The sequence below is a fragment of the Castanea sativa genome, chromosome 11 (assembly GCF_040712315.1).
Source record: "Castanea sativa cultivar Marrone di Chiusa Pesio chromosome 11, ASM4071231v1".
NCBI lineage: Eukaryota > Viridiplantae > Streptophyta > Magnoliopsida > Fagales > Fagaceae > Castanea > Castanea sativa.
Genome location: NC_134023.1, coordinates 20,697,427 through 20,715,484, shown reverse-complemented (window position 1 = coordinate 20,715,484; position 18,058 = coordinate 20,697,427).

Below are 18,058 nucleotides of genomic sequence, written 5' to 3'. Positions count from 1 at the left end.
TTTTTTTTTTTTTTTTAAGTTAGAGCATTCACAGTTTTGATGTTAAAAATTTTAGTTTTAAGTACTTCAAAAAACTACTTTATCTATTTTATCAGCTTACTTTACAATACACCCAATATCAAATCTTCTATTTTTTTTATCACTTCATTTAAATAATATAAACAACTCATTAAAATAATAAGAGAGAGAATTCGAGTTTTTTAATTGAAGGAAGAGATATAATCTTAATAAAATATTGTATTTTATTTTTAACAACTTACTACAGTCAACTAATATTTATACCAATTTACTATAATTGTAAAAAATGTAGCTTTAGCTTCTTTAAAACCACATGATTTTTTTGTTCTTTGGTGGTAAAATAGTTTTTTTTTTTTTTTTTGTCTGGCTAAAATACAATTATCATTGTGAATATTTTTGTTATTTTTATTAAATTTTTGGATTGGATAGTTGCTATTTGAGTTAAGCTAACTAGACTGATTGGAAAGAAAGTGGCGAAATACAAAAATGAAATATAGAATGACTAAAGAAAAAATATTTTGGACCCAAGGGGGGTCCGGGCCCTTGGGCCCTCAGCTGGGTCGTCTTCAAGTATGGAATAAGTTAGAGATGCTTTATAAAGCTTGACAGTTGAGATAAAGATGAAAAATAAAAAAGAAAGGGTGGTTATAGTAAGAGTACTAAGAGATAATAAGAGACAACTACTTTGAAAACGGTAATAGAATATTTTCTATATATATATATATATATATATATATATATATATATATATATATATATATTATAGAAAGAGCAAATGATGAAAATGACAAAATTAGATATATCACCTGTAGTGGATGACAAGTTTACTTGTGTGAAACATGAATTGCAAAAAGTGCTTTACGAGTTGGAAAAGAAAGATTTTAATATTTCATTAAGAAATCAAGCAGTAGTACAAAACTCTATCTTTGCTCTAATTCTCACATAGTATACCACTAAAGTCTCACATAGGGGTGAGTTTAGTGATTATTACAATGAAAAGATTAACTTATGAAAGGGTTTCATGGAGCGCCCTCTCAAAACATATGAAGCCCACAAGTGTGTGAGGCTCATCAAAATATGAGGACACCTCATGAGATTGTTTTAATGGATACTTTCTTGATGTTAGTCGATTGTATTGGTGGCTTTAAGAAAGGACACAAACTTACAGCGTCATATTTGCTTCCATAGTTGTGATGTTTTAAAGGGAAGAGATAATGTGTGATCATGGGCAATGCTCAATTTGTGAGCACTAGGCAAAGAATTCTGGCTCAAGAAGTCTGAATTGCTAGCTTGTGGAATTCTCTTAGGAGCATTTGGAGGATTGTAGCAAGCAATGAGGGGCTTAATAGACAAGGCCACAGAGAATGAGTATCACAAGTAAATGGGAGAGAGGAGTGGGAGAAAAGATTTTCTTATGGACAAAGCCATGCGTTGATAAGTATTACATGAACTCAATGAAAACATAATTGTTTGTTTGCGGTCATTAACTCATAAATCTGGATCCTGAATTGCAATGCAATAGTTATTGGCCCAACCCAAGTTGGGAATTTTTTTTTTTTTTTTTAGAAGAAAGTTGGAAAGTTATATTCTTTTAAAATATTACTTTTTCAATATTATTACTGTTTCTTTGCTTTGGACCCTTCATCAGACAGCACTACACTTATTTGTACTTAGGGTATATGATAGAATTGCGTATCCCGAATAGGCATAGTGACATAGTCGCATAGCCTCGTCACTTGGAACTTCAGAAACCATCGAAAAATGATGCAGTTTTGAAGTTTGAATTTAGGTTGCATTTGGTTGGACATAAAATATTTTTAATTGAAAATATTTTTAGGTAAAAGTATTTTTAAATAAAAATATTTTTAAGTAAAAATATTTTTTTTTAAATTAATTATTTCAAGTGTTTAATTGTGTACCTAAATATTTTTAAGTATTTAGTTACGTTCCTGAAAATGCTATATATAGAAAACATATTTTTTATTATTGTCTCATCTTTCAAGTACATAAATAATAAACAATGCAAATTTTAGATTAAAAAATAAATCATGGTTCGAGACCAGTGGCGAAGGTTAGCCACCAGAGACCAGGGATGTTAGTGTGGTGTGTTGGTTTGGTAGAAGTGGGGAAAATGGTCTTATGTTTGCTAAATCTCTTATTCTCAAAAAATAATAATAATAACAGTAGTAATAAATAAAATTCCTTCAATTTCTTTTGTAATTTTTTGGGAAAAGTTTTGAAATATGGAGGTTTTTTTAAGAAAAATATTTACCATTGGATTAATTTTTTATAGTGTTGCTTTGAACTTTGTTTTTAACGTTGTCTTAATTGTAAAAACTGATGAGATAGAATTTTTTGTTTAAGTAGATAATATTTATAATTTATATGACAATATGTATGTAGCTGATGTTGTAGACTAGTATACTATCTATTTTATGCTAAATCAATTTATAAAGTTTTTTTTTTTTAAGGAAAAAACAGAGCTACTATATGTAATCATCACCCATGCCCCCATGAAATTTATAAAGTTCTTGAGTAAAATTGCAATACATTAACATCATTATTTCATGAGTTCTTATCGCAACTATCTCTCTCTGTCTCTTTAAAAAAAAAAAAAACAAATAAGATGAAAATAAAAACACGATAGGTTGAAACTTAGAGCATTAGCAGCAGTTGTGCTAAAAAGCTATTTTTAGCACCACTATACATAAAAAGGAGGGTTGCAATATTGGAGCTAATGGTAAAATTTTTACTTTCATTGCTATAGTGCACAGTTATATATGGCTATGCACCGTAACTAAGAGCTAAAAAAATTAATTTTTTATTCTCCAGTAGGATTAAAATAATATTTGTTTGTTTATGTTTTTTATATTCTTTTATTCTCCAAACCATGCCTCTCTCAAACTCACTCTCAACTCACTCTCTCAAGCTCTCTCCTCTCTATCTCACCTTCTCTCAAAACTTTCTCTCAAGCTCACTCTCTCAAACTCTCACTTCTCTGTCTCACCGCCGCCGACCCGACTCGATCCTCAACGTCACCGCCCATCAAAGCTCGACGTCACCGACCCACCAGCCGACCCACTTCGTCGAACTCCCAAGCTGCTGATCTGCCTCAGACCCACGCTGCCAATCCACTTCTTTGATGCTCTCAACTCTCTCAAACTCTCACCTCTCTATCCCACCACCGCCGCCGATCCACGCCTTCGACCCGACTCACCTTCAGGTGAGTTGTCTCTGTCTTCTTCATCTACATGCTTGGGATTTTTGATTTGGGTATGTGTGTGTATCTATAAATATAGAATAAATAAATTTTAGATGCAATAATTTTTTTGCTGTTCTTGTTCAATGAAAATTTCTGTCATTTGATCTCAACAAACTTATCCATACTTTTGTAAGTTGAGCTGATGAATGGACATAATAGAGCAGTAAATTCAGAACATCCATTCATTTTGATTTGGATTTGAAACTTGCTTACTACCTTTTTTTTTTTTTTTTGCTTCATGCCTTATTTCAATGAGTTGTGAGTTACTCAATTTTGATTCATATAATATTTGTTGTGAGTTGAGGATTGGAATGTATTGGGAATTTTTTGTTTGCAGGAATTTATGTTTTTGTTTTTAAATGTTAGTTTGGGAATTTTCTGTTTGCAGGGAAGGCTACAATTTTTTTTGTTTCTATTTTTGCTTCTTGCTGATTTTCTATTTGTTGATTTTATTTTATTGATATGAGTATCACTATGATTTTATTTATTGATATGTGTATCACTATTAGTGTGGAGTACCAGACTCAATCAACTATAGTATGCCCCTTGTTTCAAGCAGGTTGTAAGTTCTTTGAAGCTGGGTACTTTTTCTAGCCAAATTCACTATATTTTGTTCTTAAATATAAATTCCTTTAAAACTCTAGTTTGTAAATTCCTTTACAAACAAACTTGAATCGTGAATTCTAGTTTTAATGAGAAATTGTTAGTTTGGTTTTGAGATGCTCAAAAATGAATTTGTTGTTTTCTTATCAATGGGATTAAACTACATGTCAAATTAAGTATTTATGCATAATCATGTTCTATTGTTATACTTCAAAGTATTTTAAGTTTTGATATAAATGTTAGTTTGGGAATTTTCTGTGTGCAGTGAAGTTTACATTTTTTTTTTCTAATTTTATGGAGTCACGTAGAGACCTAACATATTACACGGGTATCATGATTGGGGATGTAGATATTGACTCACAACTTTTGGGAACATCTCAAAATACTCCTATGTCAGTTTCTGATTCTCCAGCTCAAGTGGAAAATGCCTCTTCTACAAAAGGAAAAAAAAGGCTCTAACTTTAGTGTAGAGGAAGATCAACTCCTAATGTTAGCATGGCTCAATACTAGTGTTGATGCCATACACAGTAATGAACAAACACAAAATACGTTTCATCAAAAAGTTTGGGAATACATCACGCAATACAATACATCCGGTACCACACGTACTGCTATCTCCTTGATAAGTTGTTGGGGAATGATTAATGAAAAGACAAATAATTTTTCTGGGTACATGGCTAAAGTTAACGCACATCATCAAAGTGGTATAACCGAACAAAATACGGTATAAATTATATTGCAATAGTGTTAACATATGTTAGAGGAGGAGAGAATAATGATGAAAGATACAAGTGCCTTGACCGAAGCACAAAAAGCTTTTTATGAAAAACTCCTAAAGGAAATCATGGCAAGAAGAAGTTCACGTAATTAATGGGTTTGATTGAGAAGGAAATAGTCATGATTGAGAAGAAAAAATTTTAGATGCAATATATGTTAGAGAAGGAGAGAATAATGATGAAAGATACAAGTGCCTTGACCGAAGCACAAAAAGCTTTTTATGAAAAACTCCAAGAGGAAATCATGGCAAGAAGAAGTTCGCGTAATTAATGGGTTTGATTGCATTTTGGATGTAGCTTAGGTCTTTATGTATTTTGTAGTGGCTTATGTAGGCCTTTATATATTTTGGTAGTAACTTATGTATTTTGTAGTGGCTTATATCACCTGACTTTAATCTTAGACTAGATGTATGTATAAACCTTTAAATTTATTGATTATCTTGTTTGTGTTTTGACTTGTGCATGTGTGCTTGTGGGTATAACGATTGCATCTATAGTAATAAGAAGATGAGAGAAATGATAGGATATCATTGTTTGGTTGATGTGGAGGAAAGAAAAAGGAGGGATTAATTTCCTCTTGTTCTGCTTTAATCTTTTTGTTTGGTTAATGTCTGGTCTACATTATCTCAAATTTGAATGTCATGTGGAAAACTTTCTTATTTGTTCAAGTCAGGATGAGCCTAAAAGTTTATTGTTCATTTACAATGATTATGTATAAACAATAATAGAAAGTGGTTTATGGGTATAATGATTATGTATAAACCTTTAAATTTATTGTTCATCTTGTTTGTGTTATGACTTGATGGATGAATATGTGCGAATTAGAGAAACTATTGCATTAGAAAGTTTAAAAAAATTTGTTACTGCGGTAATTGATGTTTTCTCTGAGGAATACTTGAGAAAGCCAAACAATGAAGACATTGCTAGACTGTTAGTTCATGGTGAATGCCAAGGTTTTCTAGGTATGTTAGGTTCAATTGATTGCATGCATTGGAAGTAAAAAATTGTCCAGCTGCATGGAAAGGTCAATACTGTGGTCATATTCGTGGGCCTACTATTATTTTGGAGGCAGTAGCATTATATGATCTTTGGATATGACATGCATTTTTTGGGTTACCTGGGTTAAATAATGACATTAATGTGTTAAAGCAATCTCATATATTTAATGATCTTGCTGAAGGACATGCTCTTGCATTACATTAATCAATCAATGGTTATGACTACACAATAGGATATTACCTTGCTGATGGCATATATCCAAAGTGGGCAACATTTGTGAAAACAATCCTAACTCCACAAAGACAAAAGGGAAAATTATTTGCAGTAGCCCAAGAGGCGTATAGGAAGGATGTTGAGCATACATTTGGAGTGCTTTAAGCATGTTTCGCAATTGTCTGTGGACCTGCATAGTTTTTCCATCTAGAAACACTCCAAAAGATCATGAAAGCGTGGATAATTCTCCATAACATGATTGTTGAAGATGAGCGGGATGATAATGAAGTGTTAAACTTGGATTATAAACAAATTGATGGAGTGGATAATCCTCCTATACAAGTGTCACATGAACAAAGTGATGGATTTATGTCATACATTGAGAGTTATGGACGCATTAGAGACCGAGAAATTCATTCTCAACTCCAGTTGGACCTCATTGAACATTTATGGCAATTGCAAGGCGAGTCGTAGGAACTTCCTTTTATATGTTGAGAAGCATGAGTCATAGGAACTTGTGCGAGTGTGTAAGTTTTATTGTAATTTGGTTTGATTATGTGTGTGAGTAATCTATGGCAAGAGAGTCAATCTCGTATCGGAGGTTGTACCGGTTTAACCAGTGGAACGATATATTTTGATACCGGTCAATACCCGTGTACCGTTTCGGGTTTATTGTTATTTTATATATATATATATATATATATATATATATATATATATATATGTATGTATGTATGTATGTGTGTGTGTGTATTATAATAAATATAAAAATTTACCATAAAACATTACCTCAATTCAAAACAAATTATTCATAGTTTTAGACTTTAGCATCAATTATAAGAAAAAAAAAACACAATATAAAAAATAGAAAGCTTAATTGTTCATTGCATACTAAGAAAATAAATAATACTAATACGTTAATTCAAATAAGTTACCATTCTGCCCTTACAAAAATTCAAAAATTAGAAAACTAAAAAAAAAAAAAAAAACTTTTTTCTATACTGGCCGGTACACCCGGTATCGGCCGGTATTGCCCGAAATTGGCCGGTATGGTCGATGCGGCTAATATTTAAACGAGTACGAAATGTTGGTATTTCGATACCGGTATGTGTACTGATACGGTACATACCGGCCATACCGATATGATATCGACTACACTGATCTATGGACTACATTGTTCAAATTATAATATGTGTTCTATTTTATATGTTCTCTTATAAAGTTCCTCCATTTCATAGTTCACATTGTTCCAAGATTGCTTCCGGACAATTGAGACGATTGTTTTAGTCAAAGATAAATTTGTCTATATATAATTTGGTTTTGAAAAAAATAATGTTGTTATACTAGACGATAATAGGCTATCATGACGATTGAGAAATATTTTTTAGTCAAAAGATAAATTTGTATATATATAATTTGGGGTTAAAACAAAATATTATTGTTACACTAGATGATTATTTGCTATCATGATGATTGAGAAATTGTTTTAGTGAAAAAAAAAATGTATAAGTATAATTTGGGGTTAAAAAAATCACTTGTTAACACTAGATGATTATTTGCTATCATGTGGCGGCGGTGGTGGAAGAGTTGGTGGCGGCGGTAGTAGCAACGGTAGCGATTTCGGTGGAGGTGGCGGTGGAAGAGTCAGTGGCGGTAGCGGTGAAAGAGTCGGTGGCAGCGGCGGTGGCGGTAGCGATAGTGGTAGCGGTGGCGGTAGCGGTAGCGATGGAAGAGTTGATGGTGGCAACGGTAGCGGTTGCGGGTGATTGTAATTGTTGTTTATTGCAGTGGATATATAATTTTATTGTAGTAAATATATTATTTTATTGTGTTAAAAGCTAAAATAGTCCACAACTGCTAGATGTTTTGTAAAGTGAGTAGATAAAATAGATAAAGTAACTTTTTGTGGTACAAAATAGCTAAATTTTTAACTCAACTGCTGTGGATGCTCATATGACACCTGAAAAAGCAAAGATATGAAAAGAAAAGAAAATCTCAAAAATATGTGTGCTGCGGTGTGGCCTTCGAAACTGTCAACTTCTTTCATTTTAAAGATTAAAATAAGGTTTACTTGGAAATCATCCTAAATATGTAATATTAATTACATTTATTAAGAATAGATTAAATAAACGATAAATTTAGCTTAGTGTATTTGAAGTAAAAATAATAATTTGTTTAGCTACAAATTTGGCTATAGTTTAAGGTTATAACTCTATTTAATATATTTTTATTAAATATGAATTTTGACAAATCTATTATTAGATTACATTTTCTTCTTATATCATTCATACTTGCAAAAAATTTTAAAAATAAAATATCAATAGTTATGTTATTAATTTAAATATTTAAGGAGTATCAAATATTTGTAGTCTAAAATTATGCATAAAATTAGTTTATAGATCAAATAGAAAATTATATTTGATTGACATGAAATTTGACTCATGTGTTAAAAAATATATTGAACATACAATTTAACAGTTAAATTTAAAAAATGTGACCATGTTAATTTTTTCAATGGGAGTCATAGACAAACTTTGTAAAAAAAAAATGTATGAAATCAAATGTGAATGAGAAATATGAGTTTGATTTTTTTCCCTAAACCAAAGAAAATTAATTAACAGTTTACTCAATAAGGATATAAAATTTTTTTGAAGAAAAGATGGGCCATTACGGAAGTGCTATTGGAGCATGAAAGATGTATGACAAGGCCAAAACAAATGATGTATGACAAGGCTTGTCCATTAATCACAACTTGAAAGAATAAAGTGTAAAAGAAAAGTGAAATATCTTGTGGATTTCTTAAACGCAATGTAAAAGAAAAAAAAAGTAGATTTCTTTTACTTTTTTCTTAAATCACAATAAAACCAATTTAAGATCCGATTGGAGATAGTTTATTTAGCTGAAACTGAAAATTATTTGTTGAAAGTTAATACTATAGATAAAGCTAAAAACTAGTTGAAATAGTACAATGAAACCCATTAATAGTACTAAAAAGTGCAATAAAACTCATGAATAATAGCAAAAATAAGATATATAGTAAAAAAAAAATTGCATTTATTAGCCAACACCAAATGCAACCTTACTCTAGAATTTTAGTACTTTATTGGATAGAAAGTTAGAAGCTGGAATAAAATTACAGTGCACCATAATAATAATAACTAGCCTCTGAACACATGCATGGGGTTTTTCTCTTCTTTTTTTTTTTTTTTTTTTTTTTGTAAAAGTTAGTAATTTGGATTCATTATAATTTTTTTTGTAGGTAACATTTTTTTTTTTGAGAAATACACACACGCACATATATATATATATATATATATATATATATATAGGGAAAGGGGATGAGATAAAGGAATACACTCACACGCCAACACCAAAACTGCATGCGGCAATTAGTGTTGCGGAACAAGTGATAAACTCTTTCTCAGTATCACACCTTACCGATGTGGAACGACTTGACAACATTGAGTATCTTTGTAAGTAAAATTTTAATGGGAGTTAAAATGTATCTACTTATAAAAAAAAAATTATAAAAAAAAAAGTCTATGTATCTATTTAGTTTAGTTTTTTTTTTTTTTGGATAAACATGGGATGTTTTTTTTAAGGAAAAAAAACATCGTGGGTTATTTAACTTATTTTTCTATTTAAGAAAAAATAATAAACGTATAGCTACTTTGAAAAAGTGGGTTAGTGGAATAGTATTCTTATTTGTAGGGAATATTTTAGTGCAAGTTAGACACATTTTTACCAAATTATCCTTTAGTTTTGTCTCTACTTAAACCTAGGGGTGTAAGGATATTTTGGAACAAAAAAAAACTGGTTCAAACAAGGAAAGTCCCTTAAATAGTAGTATAGATAATAATAATAATAATAATAATAATAATAAAGTAGTACACATACTTGCAAGTTGCAACATGTGTACACCTTTTCTATAAATTCTCTCCTTCATCTTCTGTCCCGTCATCCCTTTTGTTTGATTATTTTCCCTCTCTCATTTCCATTTGTTTTTACTGCTTTTATTCATGAGAGTCGTGAAACATAACACAACACTACGAAAAAAAAATTTCTTAGGTCACATATGGTCCACTATAAAGATAATTACAGTAAAATAAGAACAAGTATATAAGGGACAAAAGATGCTGAATTAGAATAATAATTCTATACAATCATTTGGTGATAACAGATGAATATAGTGAAATGACATCATATTTAGTCAAATTTCACAAAACACCATTTTTACAATGATAAGGGTATTTTCGGCAGGAGTGTTTCCTTCTAAAGGATGAAGGACCCTCGCCTGACAGCTTGTTAGGACAAGCCCTACCTCTCCTCCACAGGACCCGTCAGCCTCATGGAGATTTGTCAACTTCATTGGATTCGTTGGGTACTCAGCAAATAATCCTAACGGGTGGCAAGCACTTAAGAGCCAACAGATGGATAAGACGCACAGCATGACCAAAGAATAACACCTAGGCCGATAGATGAGTATGCATGAACCTGAAAACCGGATGTGTTGGGCCCCACAGAGGTTTGCATATTCTCCACACATAAGCCCCGCACTCCCCTATTTTACGCTTGTGCCTTCCCAAAATGGGAAGTAAGGTTTTGAGATCTTGGAGCATTAACTTTGTATCCTCCACACAAGGAAAATACCTACACTCATGGGTTCTTCATTAACCCTCCACTGCTATAAAAGTGCCAAGCCTCCTTATACCCAAGGTATGCAAAAAAGCACTAACTCTCACACTATTGAGTTCTTGGTGATTATTTCACTGACTTAACTTTTAGACGGCCTTTGGCCGGCACCCCAACAGTGCTCTCTATTGGTTCATTGTCCTCTTGTTCTTCAAGTACCCTAATTGGCGCATATGTGGACAATCAGCTCACTGACGATTTTTATACATCATCAGTTGGCACCATCTGTGGGAACTAGTGATTAGCCATCTCACTGAAGGAAAAATTCTGGTTTTGTATCTCATACAAAACACATAGCGGAAGCAACAAACAAGGATCTATTTCATTCATGATTGATAACGTGCACTATGTAAATTTCTGAAATTAAGAACAAGATGGCGTACCTTGGTGTGGGGAAATTCAAAACAAAGATTAGAAGCACTTGGGAACACTTTTAATCTTCACTCCAATTCCACTTTATGCCCAAGATGTGTGGTCTCTCAATTAGTTTTCAAAGGGAGAATGAAAGTGTGACTCACACTCTCTCACACATCGTTTCTTATTTCTCTTATAAAAATTCTGTATGTTTCTCCCTTTATAGCTAACTGATTATCTAATTGGGCTAGCCTATTGGGCCTTTCTAATTGGGCTTTAGTGTGTGGCTTGGAGTGGGACCAAAAGGGACCAATAAGACACTAGCTTCAATGGGCCTTGGGCTTTTCCGTGAACTCTTGACAAGTCCAAAGTTACCATTAATTATATTTAATACTACTATATAAATATAATTGCACTCTAGGCCTTATAATAAATTATATCTCAAGCCTTTATTATACATGCAACCCTTTCATAAAATATTCCTAGTAACACAAAGTCATAAATATAGACTGTCACTTTGTAAATTACTACATCTTATCCTTGAGTATCCGGTTTAATTCTTTAAAGTTATTCATTATATATTTATGAAATCCAATTTCATAAATATATACTTTAGTAATTTCTTACTAAAGTGGTTAGGCCTAATTCTCTGAATAGCTGAACCCATTAAACTTATCTTAAGGGAATATTTTATATCTCCATCAAGAGACTATGAATTTCATCTTGAGAATATATGTTTCATCAACACTAAATGTGGCTGCCCAGCATACTGAGGTTTTGACCGTCACTTTAGATCTCACTCCTGATATATTAAAGTAACCCACACCTCATGATCAGGTTCATTATTCTCTCAGCATTAAGAGTTCATGCAAATTGAAGTCATGAGATTTATTATTCATTTGACAGTCGTTAGGAGAATAATAAATCTCACAGCGGTCCTGTTCAATATGTCTTAACTCTTAAAACATATCAACATATCAACTAGAAGTCTCTACTTCCATGATCAAGACAAATCATCTTAGTTGATACGTTATAGTCTTTGCAGATGAAATGCCCAATTTCATCACCGACTACGAACTATAAATTCTGAGTTTACAAAGAACTTGTGATTTACATCTTCTGTGATTTTTCACATAAATCACATACAATGCATCTCATGGACTATATGATAATGTCCCATATTCATGTTACCATTATTTTAGATAATAATAAAATAACTTTATCAATCACAATATTAAGTCATACATCATGTCATACATAATGTCATACATAATATCATACATAACATCATACAATAAGATTTAAGAGCACTAATCCTAACACTCACCACTTCTAAGACAAAGAGTTGCATGGTCCAAATGCGATCGATGACCACAATCAACCAAGAGATAGAGAGCCCCTCCAACGACTTGGAAAGACAAATGCAAACCCTAGCCGCAACAATTGAACAGCTCACCTAGTGCAACCAAGAATTGGAGCAACAATTGAATTAAAGGAATGAACAACGTCTTGACAACCAGCATGATGAATGGGATAACGAAGAGTAGAACAATAGTCACTTCCCGACAGGAGATCGATTGGAAAGGAAGGATCAAGAAGAAAGCAACTTCTCCAGCAGGCGGGATCGACAAGAAGACATTGACTGCCCATCTGAATCGGAGAATGTTGTAATATGCATGGCACAAGACATAAAGATGATAAAAGAGAAGATCGACATGATGATGAACGGCATGAGGGGACAGATATCCACCAACCTGGAAGAACAAGTCCAGCGGACTGGCTCACCCTTCACGTCACAAATCACTTCCTTCCCCCTTCCAACCAAGTTCCGGATGCCGTAGGTAGAAGTATACGACAGGTCAAAAGACCCACTCAACCATTTAGAAATGTTCAAAACCCTAATGCACCTACAAGGGTTTCCAGATGAAATTATGTGCAAGCATTCCCCACCACGCTCAAGGGACCTGCAAGAGTGTGGTTCAGCAACTTGATTCCCAACACTGTCTCCACCTTTAAGGAACTAAGTGATCACTTTTTCACCCACTTCATTGGTGGGCAGAGGTACAAAAGGTCGTTGGCAGGCCTACTAAATATCAAGCAACTGGAAGACGAAAGCTTAAGGTCTTTTGTGACTCAATTTAACATGAAGGCCCTACAAATTGATGAAGCTGATGACAAGGTTCTAGTTATGGCTCTTACCAATGGACTCCAATCCAGGGAGTTTCTCTTCTTCATCTACATGAATGACTCGAAGATGATGGCTGACATGCTATACAAGACCACGAAGTATATGAACGCGGAGGATGAAATGAAGACCTGAGCGAGTAGACTTAAAAAGAGAAAAAGGCAGGATGACCCCCGCCAAAATGAAAGAAGAAATTCTACTCAAACGAACGAACAAAGGGATGAAAGAAGGCCTAAACCTCTGACTGGCAGGATGGCTGATATCACCCCACTGGATGCAACGATTGATCAAGTTTTCATGTAGATAAGGAACGACGCAATACTGTTATGACCAAAAAAACTAAAGAGTAACCCTAATAAGAGGCCAAGGAACAAGTATTACCGCTTCCATCAGGACCATGGGCATGACACTTTTGAATGCTACGACTTGAAACAACATATAGAAGCCCTCATTTAGCAATGGAAACTGCAAAGATTCGTCAAGAGAGAGGAAGGCAGTAATCTACCAAGGAATCCAGAACCCAAACAACAAGTTAAAGAGCGGCCAAGAGCTCCCTTTGAAAAGATACGAGTAATCGTGGGAGGAAGCACTATGGCTGGTACTTCCAAGAAAGCAAGAAAGACTTGCCTACGAATGGTGCAAAGTGTGCAAATCATTGGGTGTCTGCCTAAGCTTGTAAGAATCAACAAACCAACCATTAGCTTCATAGAAGACGATGCCTAATGATTCCACCACCCTCATGACGATGCCTTAGTCATCAGCTTGTCAATAGCCGACTTCAATACTTGACGAGTCTTAATAGACAAGGTGCTTAATTGACATCCTTTATTACCCAACCTTCCAGCAAATAAGGATCGACAAAGAACGGCTTCTGAAGTCAAACATGCCACTCGTGGGGTTCAGGGGCACTAAAGTCTTCCCCATTGAGACCATCACCCTACCAGTAACCATTGGCACCTATCCTTAACAATTCACCAAGGAAAGCACCTTATTGGTTGTTGACTGCTCTTCTGCCTATAATGCCATCATCAAGCAGCCTACACTCAACGCATGGAGAGCATCCACCTCTACGCACCACTTGCTAATGAAATTCCCAATAGAGTACAGGATAGGAGAAGTGTGTGGAGACCAAATGATGGCTCGCGAGTGCTACATAGCTATGTTGGAAATGGACGATCATTTGTAGGCATTAAACATCGAAGAATAACGGGTCACCATGGAGCCAACAGAGGCACTAGAAGAAATCTCCCTAAATGACAACTACCTAGACCAAATCACCCATGTTGGTACACAGGCTAGCCCTTTGATCCGTAGGGAGCTCACCATCTTCCTAAAGAATAACCAAGACATCTTTGCTTTAAGCCACGAGGACATGTCAGGGATTAATCCTAGCGTTATGGTCCATCAGCTCAACGTCTCCCCGCCCTTGCCTTATGTACAAAAAAAGAAAAGGGTCTTTACCCAAGAGAGGGACAAAACCATAGCTGAAAATTTTTGCAAGCTGCTAGAAGCAGATTTCATCAGAGAGGTATATTATCCTAATTGGTTGGCCAACATGTTACTGGTCAAAAAGGCAAATGGGAAATGGAGGATATGTTTTGACTTCACCAACCTAAACAAAGTTTGCCCAAAGGATAGTTACCAACTCCCACAGATTGACCTTCTCGTGGACTCAACGACTAGACACCAATTGTTGAGCTTTATGGATGCTTTCTCTAGCTACAACTAGATCAAGTTGGACGAACCCGATCAAGAGAAGACTTCGTTTGTTACGAGCCAAGGACTAGACTGCTACAAAGCAATGCCGTTTAGGCTAAAGAACGCAGGAGCGATCTATCAAAGACTTATGAATAAGATGTTTGCCCCATAGATCGAGTGAAATGTGGAAGTATTCATGGACAACAAGTTGGTGAAAAGTAAGAGCGAAGATCACCACCTGGGCAACCTTCGGGAGACATTCGAGACCCTCTGTCTCTATGACATGAAGCTTAACCCCAGCAAGTGTGTGTTCAAGGTGTTGTTAGGAAAATTCCTTAGCTTCATGGTGTCCCAAAGGGGCGTCGAGACCAACCCTAACAAAATTTAGGTCATATTAAAGATGACACCCCCGAAGAACATTAAGAAAGTGCAAAGTTTAAATGGGACGGTTGCTGCCTTCAACTAGTTCATCTCTAGAGAAACGGATAAGTGTTTACCGCTCATCAAAACACTAAAGAAAGCCTTTGAATGGACCGATGAATGTTAGAAGGCCTTCAAAGAACTAAAAACATAACTAGCATCCCTGCCACTGCTCAGTCTGTCCCAACCTAATGAAGAGCTCTCCCTTTACCTGCCGTATCCCCTATAGCGGTTAGCTCAACTCTTATTCGAGAAAAGGACCATATGCAGTTACCCAATTACTACACTAGTTGAGCGCTCAGAGGAGTGGAAGAATGGTATCCTCCCATGGAGAAGTTGGTCTTTGCACTAATCACGGCTGCCCGCAAACTTAGGCCATACTTTCTAGCGCACAAAATAGTGGTCTTGATGGACAAACCTCTAAGGAAGACAATGAAAAAATTCGGAGGCAGCAAGACGATTGGTTCTTTGGGCTATTGAACTAAGTGAGTTCGACGTACAGTACCGACCAAGGGTCGCGATCAAAGCCTAAGCATTGGCCAACTTCATCGTGGAATTCACAATGAAGGACGAAGCCTAGGGGGCAGTACCATGGGTAGTTCGAACAGACGAATCGTTTAACCAACATGCTGGCGGGGTGGGAGTAGTCCTACAATCTTCACAAGGGGATGAGATAGAGTGTGTAGTTTGCCTCCAATTCCTGACAACCAACAACGAAGATGAGTATGAAGCTCTATTGACAAGCCTTGACTTGGCTAGAGTAACAAGGGCTTCATTAGTAGTCATCCATAGTGATTCACAAGTCATCATCGAACATGTTAATGGGGATTATGAGGCCAAAGGGGAATAGATGAAAAAGTACCTCAATCTTGTCAAAAGGTAGATGGATTAGAATTTCATAGAAAAATTTGTGCAAATCCTAAGGGAAGAGAACGAGCAGGTGGATCACTTAGCCAAAGTAACGTCTGTAAAACACATGACCGTCAGTAGTTAGGTACTATCCTTCACATAGCACTACCCTACTATTGTCTCTTACCTTAAAGGGTATTTTTGGTTTGAGTGTTTTCTTCTAAGGATGAAGGACCCTCGCCTGACAGCTTGTCAGGACAGGCCCTACCCCTTTTCCACAAGACTAGTCAGCCTCATGGAGATCTGTCAGCTTCATGGGATCGTTGGGTACTTAGCAAATGATCCTAATGGGTGGCAAGCACTTAAGAGCTGACAGGTGGATAAGACGTATAGCACAACCAAAGAATAACACTTAGGCCAACAGATGAGTTTGTGTGAACTCGAAGACCAGATGTGTTGGACCCCACAGGCCCTAGGACCCTATTCCACGTTTGTGCCTTCCCAATATGGGAACTAAGCCCCTGAGATCTCAGAGCATTAACTCCGTATCCTCCACACAAGGAAAATCCCTACATTTATGGGTTCTTAGTTAACCCTCCACCGCTATAAAAGTATCAAGCCTTCTCATACCTAAGGTATGCTGAAAATTCCTAACTCTCACATTATTGAGTTCTTGGCGATTATTTCACTGACTTAACCTTCAAAGGATTTTTTGGCCGGCACCCCACTGGTGCTCTCTGTTGACTCATTGTTCTCTTGTTCTTTAGGTGCCCTAATTGGTGCATGTGTGAACAATCAGCCCACTGATGATTTTTGTGCATCATCGTACAATATTATATATTTACACATATTGGACTAAGTTTTGAATTAATTTTTAATTTCTTATGACATATTGGAGTATCTCATTTTAAAAATATCAAACTTAAAAAAAAAAAAACCTATATTTTTGCGACGTGACTATGTTTTAATCTCATGTTTGCACTTTGCACCATAGAAAGAAAGTGATGCTGGGAATAGTTGAGTATTTTATCCTTCTGTATTTAGTTTAAAATGATAATTAGTAGTTAAAAAAATGAAAAATGAAAAATGAAAACTATCGATCTAGAATTGGGTCTATTAGCCAAAAAATAAAGTCAAGTCTCTTCCTTGTGGTACTAAAAGGAACAATAGAAAACTTAATACAAGCTCATCAATTAAGAACAAAGGCAAGAAAGACTACGTAATGGGTAGAGAATAAATGAGTTAAAAAAATATATTTTTATAAGAGAGAGAGAGAGAGAGAGAGAGAGAGAGAGAGAGAGAGAGAGAGAGAGAGAGAGAAAAGGTGTTTTTGGAAATTAAATTTGTATAAGTTAAGGAATATCAATTACACTTATTTTCATTAAAAAAATTACTTTTCATTTGTAAAGAAAAATATTCCTAAGAAATAACTATTCATTGTAGATTCTCAAAAAAAAAAAAAAAAAAATTATTGTAATAAAAGCACAATCAAACAATTGAATGGCTATTCTTAATGAATAGCCACTCTATTACGGGGTTTATTACAGTTTACTAAACCTACCCTTAGTGTGACTGATTTGAATGTAGATATTATAAATATATTCCTAATTTTCATATTTAGCTAGATTTATTAAAAAAAAAAATTGCATATGTGATGGTATAATAAATTAGTATTATTAATTTAAAATTTCACTAATTTGTAACAAAAATTCCTTATGTATGCTTTTAATCTTTTTCGTTAAACAAAAATAATATATAGATGATGTACCCAAATATAAGATACATAAGTAAAAATCAATTTATGATCCGAATCAGATATGACAACTTTATACTTATGAATACTTTAAACAATCTATTAATTTAATTGTAATTTGTGAAAATTAAATTCCTTGACTTAAATGGTTGTCACTTGTCATTTCTATTAGTCTGATAATAGTTTTTTTTTTTTTGGAGAAGATCTTACAATAGTTTCATTTTATTTATTTTAAT